We start from the raw sequence: 12,944 nt of genomic DNA, 5'->3' as shown, positions 1-12,944 counted from the left end.
ATTTCTGTATTTAAAATAATGTTACTATTTTAAAAGACAGCACAATTGATAAATTGAAATAAAGCCAGAACATGGAGCTTGGTTAACTTCCATCACCGTTTTTTGAAAGGGCGGTTACTGGGGTAGGACTCCGTGTCCCAAGGACTGTCCCATCCCCAAGTCTTCCGGTGGAAACCGCAAAACTAAGCCGCCAGGGCCTGACCGTAGGCATTATCACAGCGCCCCCAGTTGACTGAGGTTAAAGGAAATTTCTGCTGCTCTCCCTAGTCAGTCTTGGTGCTGTTGTAGAGGTAATGGGGTTTCCACGCGATTTGACGGGTGAAGAGACCGAGAAACTATCCCGCACGTAAATATCTAAATATCATCTTGCTACCGAGATCCCAGGCTCTAAATGTTTGTGATTGAAAACATCCAAGCTCACTTCATTTGGTTTCCTATTCCTTGGGGAGGGTCTTTAATAGCACCTGCCAACGTTAAGTTCTGGCGCTTTCGGAAAGAGGCTGACACCGTGCGCCTCAGAGAAAGCCTTTTAAAATTTGGATTGAGAATTGTGTGGGTGGCCCTAGAAACATCAATTAACTCCGCATTTCCCGAGTCTCGCTCCGAGCCTGGCCGCGCCGGTGGCTACGACGAACTAGGCGCAGCCGGGCCTCGGGAGAGGGCTTGGAGCCCGGAGGGCGGGGGACGCCACGCACATTCCGGGCTCGGCCTGCGCCTCGAGCTCGGGGTAGAGCCTCGCCGCGCGCGGGAGCAGGCGTGGGGCGGAGGCTCAGGGTCCGGGTCCCCGGGGGCGCCGTCGGCGGGGCTCGCGCAGCCGCAGTCGGTGCGCCGACTCCGAGCTCCTCCTCCCGGCTCCGTAGTAAGCATGGCGGCGGCGGCGTTTGTGGTCCCTCGGGTGAAACAGAAAGCGGGAGCTACGCGGAGAGGGAGCGGAGAGCGGGGCTGAGGCGGCGCCGTCACTGCTGGGAAACAGCCCCAACATTCACTGCGCCGGCGGCCGCGGCGGCTCCGAGAGCTGGCCTTGCCCCTGAGGTAGAAAGGACGATCAGGAACCCGAAGAAGAGGCGCCGGGGTAGCCGCCTTCCTCAGCCTCAGAACGGCGTGACTGAGGTGAGAGCGCGGGGCACTCCCTTCGGGAAAGGCAGAGAGCCTGAACCGTGCCTGTCCCGTCCCGCCCCGGAGCAGACGGCGCAGAAACCGTTAGGCTGGGTCTGAGGGGCCGGGGGGCCCGAGGGTGAGAGCTCCGTCGAGGGGCCCGGCCCGCCCATCCTGTGGGCGAGCTGCAGGCTCGCGGGGGGGAGGGGGGGCGTGGAGCTGGGAGCGGGAGCCGCCAACTTCTCCCGCACCTGCCGTAACCGGAGTCTCACCGGGAGGGGCTGGCGGGGCGCGACCGGGTCCGGGACCCGCCATCCGCCGGTGGGAGGCGGCGCAGGGGCGCGGGCGGCCCTCCCTACCCGCGGCCGGCGCCGAGCAGCGCCGCCGGGAGGGCTCGGGGGTCGGGAGCAGGGCCCTCCGGAGAAGATCGCGTCGGGGCTACAGCGCCTTCAGCGGGCCACTCGGCAGCCGCTCAACTTGAAGGCTGTTCTGAAGAGAGTTTGGCCCGCTCACCTTGGGGTTAAAACCTCGAAAACCCGCCCTTCTGTATTTGATCCTGTTTGGTTGGTGTCGGTACCTGGCCGTTCCTCCACCCCGGCGAGCTAACTACCTTTTCAGTCAGGAGGCTGACTGGATGGTGCAGTCCTCGCCCTGTTTAACAGCCTGGATCTTTGAACTTTTGACACGGCTTTAGAAGGACGTCGTGTGTTAGGTAAAGGAAAATTAACGCCTAATTTAGTCATAAAACTACGGTGGCTGTTTAAGGTAGTCGTTAATCGTTCTTTATTACTGTTAGCAATAGAAGACTTGGGATATGGGGGGGGCGTAATGGTTGCTGGAGGCGCTAGGAATCGGGAATTGGAGATTTTCTTCTGTACGATTTTAATGTAAGTTTCTCTGGACACCTTTGTGTCTGACCATCTGTTGGCTAAGAATAACAGGCTGTCAAGATTTTTTTTTAAGCCAGTACAATAATGTATGTGTTCACTATGGGCGTTTAAACGGAGCAACGTAAATTATTTTGCTTCTTACTCTTGTCTCTGTTTTTAGTTCTCGAAACCAGAGTTTGTGTGTGTTTTTCTGTATTGTAAGAATGAAATGACAGCAATTGAACTCTGAAGTACTTTTACTGTAATATTTTATGGCCGTGCTATTACCAGCACCAGTACTAAACAGATGTCACTCAGGAGTTTGAGCCATATGTTAAGCAAAAACTAATGAGTTTTGTGGCCGTCATCTTGTATGTGGATAAATATTTAGTGTTTCCGTATTTGCTAAATCTGTCATTCTTGCCATGATGTAAGTTTTGCTTAAATCTACTAAAAATGTTCAAGAGAAATGAATCTCTCTTTGCCTTTTTGGTATTTCCTTGTATCAAATAATTTTTCTCGAGTGATGCGATAATATGCCCACTGAGACACGTGATCGACCTAACAGAAAACAGTGGTAAAGGATTTTTAACACATCTTTTATAAAATCTAACCTATAGATTTGCTTTTAGCTTTTCAACCCACTGTAGTTGTTGCTATCACTAATAATACCAATTAGTGGAAAGAAGGTATGATGACTTGACAGGAGAAAAATCTTGTTAAAATTTTTAGATTAAATTTTATATTAAAATAATTTTTAACACTATCACATTAAATTTTATTGTATTTTCTTTTTTCCCCTCTATAGATCACCTCTCAATTTTTTACGCATAGGTTAACTCTGAAAATTTTTTATCCCAGACTGATTGCATTTAGCCACCTGTATGCTTCTGAATCAACTCCCTCTTTTTTCCATTTTCCTTTTATGTGAATCCCCTGAAGTACTGAGAAAAAAAAAGCTACTAGTTAACACTGGCCTTGATCAAGCTTAATTATAAGAATAATGTGCTTCTTCCAAGTTAATGATGTGCATTAGAAAAAACAGATTCTAAGATTATCTTCTTTTTGGGCATCTATATCATCACTTCTCTTCTTCAGTGTGAGGGATTGAGAACTGATGTACTTCATTTTATTATGCATGTAATGATTACTTTTTACTTGTAAAATTTCTGTGATATAATATTAAGCATATTTTATTACTTATTAAGGAAAAATTCTTTCTCTGACCAGCCAGGCATAAGTCAGGGCACTCAGAAAAAAAGGGTATGCATGATTAATGTTCTCATTGTCTTTTGTAGCTTTAGTTAGTTAAAGAGTATTTAATTTATATTTCGTCCATCTTTAGTTTAGATTAATGAATAATATTTATGCTTGTTTTAAAATATTTGTGTATTTTTTTACATTCATGCATCCAGGACTTGTACATCTTATATTTTACCTGTATTTTAAAAATACAGTTTGGTGACGAGTAACCAGAAGGGCTTTTTGTTGTTTTCTTTTTTAATGTCTCAGTGTGCATTTTGCCATGAAAATGATGTAGGGATATGCACATGCTTTTCAGTTTTATTAGCCAGATAATCAAAAGATAAGTGTTTGGTTTGTTTGTTTTTAACAAGCTCTAACAGATTAAATTCACAATATTGTAAATTCAAAGATTTGGAATACTGTGCGTGCCTATTCCATTGAGTCTTTAGTGCTTCAGTTTGTCACACTGCAAAACAAGAAAATATGGAACTCGTGCATACCAATGTCAACAACTACTAGTTCAGGAAGCTAATGGCCAGTGATGCTGAAAGGCTGTTTTTTTTTTTAATGTATTGTGAGCTTTTGTAATTTTATAATGATCTTAATATTTCATAGTACAGGCAGTCCCCAGATTACCAACAAATTCAGTTGCTAAGTCCATCTTTAAGTCGAATTTGTACGTAAGTCAGAACAGTTAGGTACTGTCCATCTCTAATATGAGTTAGTCAAATGTTTGTCTTGTTATATAGTATATAGTGCACCTTTGTATGCATAAAAAATATTAAACACTTCTAGATACACTAAAACATCTTCAAAGTAACAATACAGTAATAATACTAATGTTTTGATGCTCCTTGCAGTGGCCTGTTTGTTCTTAGAAACTATTAGTATGTACCTTGTGTTTTTAATATATTAGGCTTTAAGGGGGTTGGTTCCTAACTGTGGGTTGTATGTAAGTTGAACGTTTGTAACCCAGGGACTGCCTGTATTATGTAGTGGTCTTTCTGTATCTTTTCATCCTTATCTCACTATCCTCCCACTATTGTGGTTTTGCATGTCTTTCATACAGACTTCCTAAGTTTACAGTATAGCCTGTGGTCTTCCACCAAGTTCCTTTATGGATGCCATCCTTTGATGTTTCCAATCACTTATCACTCATTACCAGCTCTCTTAGGCTGTTTTTCTCTAAGATAGAGAGATGCACTTGGGAGGTGGCATGTGCTCAGAAGATGATGAAGTATTATTAAAATAGGGGATGAAAAGGCAGTGTGATGTGTATCTTTTCCTTGAGTAGTTTACAGACTAGTTGAGGTACTAGAGTAACACAGGAAATCATTAGCAAAACTATATGATGGTATTATATTGTGTGGTACTGACTGTAATTTAAAGGAAATCGAGGCCAGTGAGGGCTAGAACAATCCTGTTTGCATTTAGAAGAAGTAGGACTTGATGTTTAGGAAGAATTTAGATAGCAAAGGGAAAGACATTCCAAAAGAGATTGACAGCCAGAGTTGGAAGTAGCAGTAAGGAAACCAATTTGAGAGCATCAAAGGACAGGTATAAAGGAGGAAGTGGGAAGAAAGCTTAGAAGAAATTTGGCCAAGCCCTAGGACCTGGTCAAAAGAGAAAACAGGCACTGCTGGAGAAGATCAATTTGTATCATGATGAACCCATCACTGAAAGAAGTATGCATCTACTTAAGCTTTATATGTAAAGGGATAGCTCAGATGTGTGTATTTGTATAGCTCAGATCAGGGGTCAGCAAACTTTGTTAAGTGCCAGAATAGTAAGCATTTTAGGCCTTGTGGGGCTCTACAGACTGTTGAGTATTCTTTTTTGTTTCTTTGTTTTTTATAGTGCTTTAAAAATGTGAAAGCCATTTTTGGTTCAAGGGCTAAACCAAAACAAAGTGGCTATGGATTGGATTTGTCCAGTGGGCCTAGTTTGCTGACTTCAAGCCAATGATTGACTAGGTAATTGTCCATAAAGCACATGTTGTGTGGCATCTTACATCATTTACCACATACTGGTTTGGTGTGTTTTATTACAACTAGCATTCATATGTTTTCCCTACATTATAGTAAAAAAAAAAAAAAAAAAGCAGAAGTGACTGCTATTGTAATTGTTATTTTATGGCCAAAGTTCTAGCAAGCTTGAAAGCCTAGACTAGGTCTGAGAACTAGGAAGTGAAAGAAGAAAAGCCCTTGAGCCCAGCCTTAGAGCAGTGAAAATAGCTACTCAGTGGCTTGATTTTAGAATTTGTATAAGGTTAAGTATGTATATCCACTGCTTGTGCTGGTTTCACGTTTTTTAAAACTATAGCTGGCATTTTAGAAACCTTGGTGAGGGTGCTAGTGGCCCATAAGTGACAGCAGGGGAGCAGGCAGTAGGGAACCTTGTTTTAAAAAGTAGTTGAGGATGAGTTAGTAGTGAAGGGACAAACAGGTGGACACCCTTCAATAACTCCAGGAAGAGTCACTGTATTACAGAACAGTCTAATAACTGATGTGTATGTTGATGAGCTTAAGTCATCAAGAAAAGATTATATTATGTACAGTGTAAAGGTTAAGGCCTTTATGTCTTTTTAAAAAATATTTCTATTAAGAATGTCTAAAAGTAAATTACTGTGATTTAAAGGACAAGGATCAGTTATTTTGAAAATTCATTTGCTTGAAACATCTCTTTGAAGTTTCTGAATTTGTAGATATGTATTCTTAAAATTCTAAGGGAATTCTGTTTATTGCCTCAGCACATTAAGTTTGCAATTCGTGTACCATTACCAGGTGAATAGTATACCTCAGGTTATGGCTACTGCTCTGCTGAATCTTTCTATTAGTTCCAGCAGTTTTCTTGTGGAGTCTTTTAGATTCTCCATGTAAAGTATCATACATCCACAAATAGGGATACTTTTACTTCTTACTTACCAATTTGGATGTTCTTTATTTTTCTTGCCTTATTGGTCTAGTTAGGGCTTCCAGCACAATGTTAGATAGGAGTGGTGATAAAGGCATCCTTGTCTTGTTCCTGTTCTCAGGGGGAATGTTTTCAGCCTCTCTCCATTGAGAATGATGTTGGCTGTTGGTTTTGTATAGATGCCCTTTATTATGTTGAGAGATTGTGCTTCTATTCCTGTTTTAGTGAGAGTTTTTTTTTTTAATCAGGAATGGATGTTGGCCTTTATCGAATGCCTCTTTAGTGTCCATTGAGATGATCATGTGATTGTTTTGTTTTATTTATGTTGTGGATTACGTTGATTGATTTTCTAATGTTGAACCATCCTTGCATACCTGGTATGAATCCCAATTGGTCCTTGTTAAGTGCAGTCCATATTGAGTGTCTCTGTCCCTTTTTACAAGGGAATACTGATCTTCTATTCTGAGAAACTTCAGCTATTCTTTCCAAAGGGAAGTAAAAATATGCAAAAATTAGATTCCTTATAACTTCCTCTTTTTCACATGGAAGACTATTTCTGTATCGTAATAAGATCCACTTGTTGAACTCTCATCGGATTTTAGGCCCTGTACTTGGTTATTTTTTAAATTCAATGCGACACTGACATATAGTTGGTGGTACTGTTTTTACAGATGAGACCAAAGCTTCGAAATGGTTCATTCCGATTCAGACCCCTGCTGAGAATTTGTATTTCCATCTCCAGATATACTGAATCAGAATGTACAGGTTAACAAGATCCCCAGGACATGTAGTTGGTGGTACTGTTTTTACAGATGAGACCAAAGCTTCGAAATGGTTCATTCCGATTCAGACCCCTGCTGAGAATTTGTATTTCCATCTCCAGATATACTGAATCAGAATGTACAGGTTAACAAGATCCCCAGGTGATTCTTAGGTATAATAAATTTGGAGAACCACTGCTCTACTAGTGCTTCTCAGAATTGGTCCCTAACTAGCATCATTAGCATCTTAGCACTCTCTGGGGACTTGTTAGGAATGCAGATTCTCAGCAGGAGTTCCAACCTGAATGATCCAGTTGAAGCCCTGGATAAAGTGTTACTCTTGAAACTACTACTAATCTCTTACTCTCTCACTTCTTTAGCTTTTTTACGTGCTAGTTGCTGAAAATACAAGGTAAGTATGATGTATCTTTTAAATAAACCTAGATGTAAAAGTTACCTGAATTTCATGAGTTTAGGTTGTGTGTGTTAATCGACCTCTGTCAGAAATGTCTAAAAGGAACTATTTTGTTTTCTGTTTTCTTTCCTCAGAATCCACATTTTTACATATATTTGAACAGAATAGTTTGAAGTTACATGATTTCTTTACTACCCAGTTCCCCAGTGAGGGGCTAGTTTAACTGATTTATGTATATATTTTTCAAGAAACCCATAGCTGCATAATTTGGGAGGGGGAAAAAATCTTCGTATTTCTCTGGGGGTTGTAAACAGATGTTTAAGTACATTTTAAAGCACAGTTAAGACTTTTCTTTAAAAAGAAATTCTATGTTTTGGTTTGCAAAACCAGATGCCATATACAGCTTTTGTTGAAATTTAGCTGGAAAGTGTAGGTGTTTCCCTTCAGAATCAATTAAAATTTGCTTAAATAAAATGAAAAGCAAAAACATAATTTGTGATTTCATTATGTCTAAACTTTTCTAGAATTTTTGGTTTTCTTAAGACCAAACTCAAACCAAACCCACTGCCATCAAGTTGACTCTGACTCGTAGCAACCTCATAGGACAGAGCAGAACTGCCCGCGTAGGGTTTCCAAGGCTATAATCCTTACTGAAGCTGACTGCCATGTCTTTCTTGCCGTGGAGTGGCTGGTGGGTTTGAATCGCAGACTTTTTAGTTAGCAGCCAAATGCTTAATCAGTGTGACACTAGGGCTCTTTCTTAAGACAGCCATTCTCGGTTATGACTTTGTTCTTAGGCTTGCATTTTTCCATATAATATTTTCATTAGTGATATTACTTTTTTTTTTTTTTTTTAACATTTTAGTATAATGGTTTATGAAGTACCCTTTTGTTTCTTTAGTAACTGTTTTACCAAACCTGTTGCCATTGAGTCGATTCCAACTCATGGCAACCATGTAAGAGTAGAACTGCCCGCATAGGGCTTATCCAAGGAGTGGCTGGTGGATTTGAACTACCAACATTTTGGTTAGCAGCGGAGCTCTTAACCATTGTGCCACCAGGTTTCAGGTCGGTAGTTAATCAGTATACCTCAAACTCCATAGTATGCTAGCAGTTATATTTATTTATTTGTCTGTTATTAAAACTGGCTTTTTTTTAAATGTGTGCGGTAGAATAACCTTTGGATATAATATAGGGGGACTGTTCTGTAACTGATCCTTCAGGCTGCTTCCAGGCTAATACTTAGAAAACATGAATTTATTCAAATCATTGCCCTGTTTTAGAAATTAAAATTACACCACAATTCCTGCTGCATTAATTAGAATCTCTTTTGAGATGATTTGAGAGTCCATTCTCTGTTAATATTCTGTGAACTATCTCCTAGATTGGCTGTTACAAGGATTAAAAGAAAGATTCCATTTAACTTGGCAAGTAAAATGCTTGCCATAGGATATTTATATCTAGGACTTTGTCAGACGTGTCTACTCAGTGTCACCCAGATATCCTATGCTTATTCCCATCATTCATTTTTCATCTGCCCTTTTGTTGAAAACTTAAAATGTCCTAAATACTAGGAGTATGAATGTCTCAAAAGTGAATGTTCCAGTCCTTTTTCTCTGGGAATTCACAGACTAATATGAAAGATAGATACACGTAAACAAATACATATTTTACAGTAATTAAAAGTAAATAAAATACTTCTTCTTGTGCCTCTTTTCACCTGTATGAATCCTTCCAGTCTTTTAGCACTAAACTGCTGTATTTCCATAAAATCCTCAGAATACCATGCTTGTGTACTTAACCATACTATATCGTCTATACTTCTTTTCTTTCTGTCTCAATTATTAGACTTTGAACTCCTTGGGTTTGAACAATACTGCTAGGGTCAGCAATTTTTTTCTCTGTAAAGGAGCAGTTAGTAAATGCTTTAGACTTAGTGCTGTAGGAGCCCAAAAACAGCCATAGATAAATTACAAACAAATGATTGTGTTCTAGTAAAACTATTGACAACAGCAGACAGCAGGCCAAATTTGGCCCATTGGCCGTAGTTTGCTGTTCCCTGCAATGCTATATAAACTATACCCGGGAAAATAAAAGGCACTTGTGACACTATAGGACAGGGTAAAACTACCCCTATAGGGTTTCCATGGAGCAGCAGGTAAATTAGAACTGCCAGCCTTTTGACTTGCAGCTGAAACTCAACCACTGTGCCACCAGGGCTCCATAAACACTGTATTTGGAAAATATAAGGCACTTTGTAAATAATAATAAATATGTATTAAATACTTTGTTCTGGGTCCTATTCCAAACACCTTTATATATATCAGTTTACTTAATTCTTAAAGCAACCCTCTGAGGTAGATACTATTATCCCCATTTTAAAAATGAGGAAACTGGAGCACAGATAAGTTCAATAAAATGCCTAAGATCAAAAACTAGTTAGCGAAAGACTTGGGATTTGAATCCAGGCATTCTGATTCTAGAGCCTTGGCTCGTAATTAAATCATACTGGTTTCTGATATGTGGGTAAATTGTAGAAGTGTAACGATGATTCAGCATTAGGAAACATATAAGCATAATTCACTATAAAAAACCAAAAAACCAAACCCATTGCTGTCAAGTTGATTCCAACTCATAGCAACCCTATAGGACAGAGTAGAACTGTCCCATAGAGTTTCCAAGGATTGCCTGGTGGATTTGAACCGCTGACCTTTTGGTTAGCAGCCGTAGCATATAACGACCACACCACCAGGGTTTCAAGGGAAAAACTGTATCATTATCTCTTGAGTGCTAAAGAGATCATTTTCTAAGATTCATTTGTCATTCCTGATAACTTTTAGTGAACAAATAACCTTGTAAAAAGTCTCTACCAGAAACCTTTGTCAAATATCATAGTGAAATATTAGATGAACTTCTGTTAACAGATAGGAACATAACGTAGATCCAAAAGTCTTAGCCAGTGCATTAAGAAACAAGAAAAAAAAATTAAGCTCTAAATAATGGTGGAAAAAGAGCTCTGGTGGCACAGTGGTTAAGTGTTCAACTGCTGTCCAAAAGGTCCTCAGTTCGAATCCATCACCTGCTCCTTAGAAACCCTATGGGACAGTTCTACTGTGTCCTGTAGGGTTGCTATGAGTCGGTTTGGTTTTTTATTATTATTATTTGCAGTTGATATGATCGCTTACTTAGAAAATACAAGACAAGTGAAAAATTATTTGTGTTAAAAAAGGATTTTAGTAAGCTGGCTAGCTATAAAATAAAATTAGAAAATTCCTTAGCTTTTTTACACATTGGCATTACCCTATATATAAAGTATGTTTTTGCACTTACCATAAAAATACTCAGATAATACACACTGAAAACAGCACTGATGATACAGAGGTCATAAAATGTCCTTCCCACAAATTGTGGGAATCCTAGCTCTCTGTGTTGCCAGGTAGCCGAATGTCTGAGTAGAATCTTGAATTAAAGGCCTTAGTAAACTCCAGAAATGTATTAATTTTAGTCTATGGATATTTTATTAGCAAATAAGAACTCATTTCTCCAGTTGCTAGTAAATAACCCTTAGTCTTACACAGAAATAAATGTCTAAGAAATTGCATGTCATTTGCCCAAAATATCTCTAAAAAGAACTTCCATTTTTCTTTTAGTACAGGGCATATCAAGAGCATACTGGCTCCCATTGGTGAACCCTGGACCACACTTTAAAAAGAAAAAAATCATACTTTTAAAGCATAGTTGTTTGGATCCTACTCCTGATAAACTTAATTACCTTTGTTCTGTCTATTGGGTACATTAAAATTTTGGTTTTCTGTCAAAATTGAGTAACAGGAACTGGATTTACCCTTTTGCCTGAAACAACATGCAAAAAAAAAAAAAAAGCTAGACAAAATATGTGAAACAGTGGCACCCAAGACCTGAACGTCAGGCAATGAAAGAGAGAAAACAAAGCAAGTCCTTTGATTGGCCCAGTTTACTCCCTGGAGAAAATTTCTAGGGACAGGCATGGGGAGGGGGAATCTAGGGCAGCCTAGGGATTCCAAGGTGATCAGTGTTCACAATGCAGAGTATCAGAAAGGAGAGAGCTTCACAGAAAAAGGACCCTGAAGATCTGGAGAGGGTACCCCTTAAAGTATTCTGGAAAAGGTCCCCTCGAGTATTCAACAGAATTTTGGTAAGTTCATGCATGTGAGGAAACTACCTAAGGCTGGGGAAAGAGAAACCTAAAAGGATTAATGTAGAACAAAGGTCTCATAGGACCATAAATAGTCCCTCTTTCCACCAATGTAGAAAACCTTGTAATTCACAAGACATTTATATGGTAGAGTACTCGGCGGGGGGGGGGGGGGGGGGCGGGGGCGGGGTTTTCCTCAGTAAAAAAAAAAAATGTGAAAAATTAACCGTAGACTAAACACAACTCTGGTCTTGCATAACAACTGTTAAAAACAAGACCCAAAGGATCAAGCTATTTCCAAGTAACTTACCCACTCTCAGAACAGAGCTCAAGTATAAATATAGAAATAAAAAAATACCCAACAGCAAACAAGGTAGAATTCACAGTGTGTTACACGCAGTCAGAATTATGAGGCCTGCAAAGAATCAGGAAAATACAACCCATAATGAGAAGAAAAATCCATCACTCAAAACTGACCCACAAATGACATAGATGATGAATTAACAGCCAAGGACATTAAACATTGATGAGTGTATTCCATATGCTGGGGAAGCTAGAGGAAAGACTCAGCATGTTAAATAGAGCTGCAGAAGATATAAAAAGGCCCAAATTGAAACTTCTAGGTTAAAATGACATTGTCAGATAAAAAACACAATAGATTGTATTAATGCTGGGTTAGACATTGTAAGTAAAAGATTAGTGGACATGAAGACATAGTAATAGAAACTGTATAAAATAAAATGCAGAGGGAAAAGATAATTTTTGCAAAGGTGAATAGAACACCAGTGAACTGTAGAACAAGTTCAGGTAGCCAAATAAACATGTAATATAGTTGCTAAAGGAAAAGAGAGATGAGGGACTGAATAAATATTTGAATAAATAATGCCCAGAGTTTATCCAAATTTAATAAAAGCTGTAAATCCACAGATCCAAGAAGCTCAACAAGCATAAGATGAATAAAGCTGCACCAAGTCACATTGTAATCAAATGGCTTAAATCAAGCAGTAAAGAGAAAAAAAAATTTTAAAGCAGCCAAAGAAAAACAGAAGAACAAAGGTAAGGGTGATTGCAGATTTCTCATCAGAAACAATGTAAGCTAGAAGACAGTGGAACAACATTTTTACCATACTAAAAGGAAAAACTGTGCACCTGGGATTCTTTACCCAGGCAAATTTCTTTTAAAAACAAAAGCAAAATAAAGACTGAAAGAATTCGTCACTTGAGACCTGCACTAAAAGACATCTCTCTCTCTCACACACATATGTTTTACTTTTAAATACTTTACATATGTTATAAACCCCATAGTCATTGTTGTTAGATGGATATCTAGATATAGGTAAATCTTAAAAAGGCTGAATGGGGAGAAACTTAGGTATATTGTTGTAAGGTTCTGATACTTATACCTGCTTAGTATACTGTTACTTGAAGGTAGACTGTGTTAAGTTAAAATGTATGTTATAAACCCTAAAGCA

The 12,944-nt window shown here is 39.3% G+C and overlaps 1 protein-coding gene across 3 annotated transcripts in view; it reads left to right on the top strand.

The window, feature by feature from the left end:
• The first annotated feature begins 830 nt into the window (after positions 1 to 830).
• FNDC3A (fibronectin type III domain containing 3A) overlaps positions 831 to 12,944 on the top strand; it is a 240,066-nt gene continuing 227,952 nt past the window's right edge. The window contains exon 1 of one of the 3 annotated variants that reach the window (XM_049853006.1): positions 831 to 1,110. The gene's annotated coding sequence lies outside the window, so the exon portion shown is untranslated. Of the gene's footprint in view, positions 1,111 to 1,396; positions 1,808 to 11,712; positions 12,529 to 12,944 lie in introns of those variants that run through there. The other 2 variants (XM_049853004.1, XM_049853005.1) reach the window with 2 other exon arrangements.

The sequence above is a fragment of the Elephas maximus genome, chromosome 14, assembly GCF_024166365.1.
Source record: "Elephas maximus indicus isolate mEleMax1 chromosome 14, mEleMax1 primary haplotype, whole genome shotgun sequence".
NCBI lineage: Eukaryota > Metazoa > Chordata > Mammalia > Proboscidea > Elephantidae > Elephas > Elephas maximus.
This window is presented reverse-complemented; position numbering and strand designations above follow the sequence as displayed.